The sequence below is a fragment of the Sardina pilchardus genome, chromosome 21, assembly GCF_963854185.1.
Source record: "Sardina pilchardus chromosome 21, fSarPil1.1, whole genome shotgun sequence".
NCBI lineage: Eukaryota > Metazoa > Chordata > Actinopteri > Clupeiformes > Clupeidae > Sardina > Sardina pilchardus.
In genome coordinates this window covers 3067466-3069636 of record NC_085014.1, presented here as the reverse complement: position 1 = coordinate 3069636, position 2171 = coordinate 3067466, and the positions used below count along the sequence as shown (strand labels likewise).

Below are 2171 nucleotides of genomic sequence, written 5' to 3'. Positions count from 1 at the left end.
GCAGGATATCGGCCAAGCGGCCCGCGTCAGCATACCCCAGCCATGGACAGAGCCAGATTCAGCCCCACGGTGTGACCTACATCCCCATCTGTGGCCTATCCGAATTACCTTCCACTGGCGCGGCGCTAAAGCCATCCAGATGACTTTGCTTCCCAGATAGACCATTAAATGCGGCAGCCAGCGGCCGCGATATAGCTTTACCAGACGGCTCGACTCTACCCGACCGGGGATCCGTGATTAGCGATCCTGCGTAGGCGCGCCCGGCTGGCGTGGATCCCCTCGCGGCTGAAACGGTTAGGCCCGCTACTACACGACAACTACAAAGGTGCTTCGTGCTTCTCTAGAGTTACACCTTGGGGGAATGGTGGTTGGGACGTTTCCATGACCGCTGGATGAACACCGCAGTGCACACACACACACACACACACACACACACACACACACACACACACACACACACACACACACACACACACACACACACACAAACACACACACACACACGGGATCCAGCAACAGCATTTGGGCTTGGACTATGATATATTTCTTATATGAAGGTAGCAGTTCCAGCACTACTAAAACAGGGATAGTTGGCCAGTCTTCCAGTTCCGGGTATGTTGTATTGAGCTCAAATCCACATGTTGGTGCACAGAACCAAAGACACCGACCCAAAAATATGTCACTGGCACCGTCCACTCAGATTATGTTGGCTAGCGTATGGTCCGAGACTGTTCTTCTTTTTAGGTTCTTATGAAAAAAAAATATATATATTCTTATAATAAATCCAATTCCGTTGTTTAAATATGCCAAAACACAATATAAAACGATATAATGCTAGCATAGTTTAAGAGATAAAACAGAGATAAAAGCGTGCAGCAACATATTTTGGGCCACTTCGTGGCAGAGTCCGAGGCTGAAAGGCTGTTTAATGTAACTCAGGACTTGGTTTATTTAATCAGTGCTTTGTTAAAACCAGTGACCAAAAGGAATACAAGCTTACATGTTCGCATACCATTTTCACATGTGGAACGTATATCACAGTGCGGGTTTCAGAGTCTATGTCAGGGATTTTTTTGAGATACAAAAACAGGCAGAACGTGTTTCGGTGTCACTTGAGACCGACGGCTGCGGGGGAAAAGAATATAGCTCCTGATTCTTCTGCCCGACTCAAATTTCACTGCTTGCACGCCTGTTTTCAATCCCCAGCTTGGAAGCGAGCTGGTGGCAAAGCGAGCGAGAGAGCGCGTCTGTGTCCAAGCGCTCGCCACATCAGCGATCTCAAGTTCAGTTGCCAGCGAACAAAGCAAGACCAGAGAGTCGCTCGTTTTGAAAAGTCTCTCAGAGAAACTTACAACAAAGAAATTCAACTGTAGGATCAAAACAACGATATGCGTTCAGTAAGGGTTAGCATTGCTAGATGGGCTATTCTATTCCCACATTTCACATTTAACTCAATTACACAACCTACTTATCAGTTTTATGCTATATAACATTACAACCTATAACACAGTTTACGGCTGTTTTAGTAGTTGTACACGTATGTGTAGTGCCGTAGATTGTTAAATGAAAAGAGGATACTCACGTTTTTTTTGTTGGCAAAGTGTTGCGAGAAAGACAGCGACGATGTCAGGCGCTCTATGTGCGTCCGGAGTGAAAGCGTGTGGTCTAATGAGACAGAGTTGAACAGATGTGAAGTTGGAGACCCAGAAAAGTGGAGCAGGGTCTCCTAACAGGCGCCACCTAGCGGGCAGCATGGGTGTGTGAACGTCCAAGACCGAGACACATTAGATAAATGAATTTCCCACTAGTAATGAGAAAAGTTGCAATTCACTCTTTAGGTGAATTCCATCTCCAGGACGTCAATCAGTAATTGTATTTAAGTAAAACAAAACAAAAAACACTCAAAAGGAACATATATAAATAAATACAATAGGCTAAAGGGGGCATGTAGCCAAGATTTATTTGATTTTAATTACTTTAATGAAAAGCACAGTAGCTCTATCCTTCATGAAACCATCCAGTACACTCTTAGACGAAAAATGTGTTAAATAGAACTAAAATGGTTTTATTGCATGCTTCATACATGACACCCCTGAATGCTTCTATAGACTATTTGGAAGGGTTTATCAAAGGACCTTTTTTTTAAAGAGTGTATGGACAAGATTAACAGT

The 2171-nt window shown here is 44.3% G+C and overlaps 1 protein-coding gene across 1 annotated transcript in view; it reads right to left on the bottom strand.

Annotated features, from left to right (window-relative positions):
• LOC134068926 (CD82 antigen-like) overlaps positions 1 to 1667 on the bottom strand; it is a 31702-nt gene extending 30035 nt beyond the window's left edge. Inside the window, exon 1 of the mRNA XM_062524744.1 lies at positions 1583 to 1667. The gene's annotated coding sequence lies outside the window, so the exon portion shown is untranslated. The remainder of the gene's footprint in view (positions 1 to 1582) is intronic.
• Between the last annotated feature and the right edge of the window lie 504 nt (positions 1668 to 2171).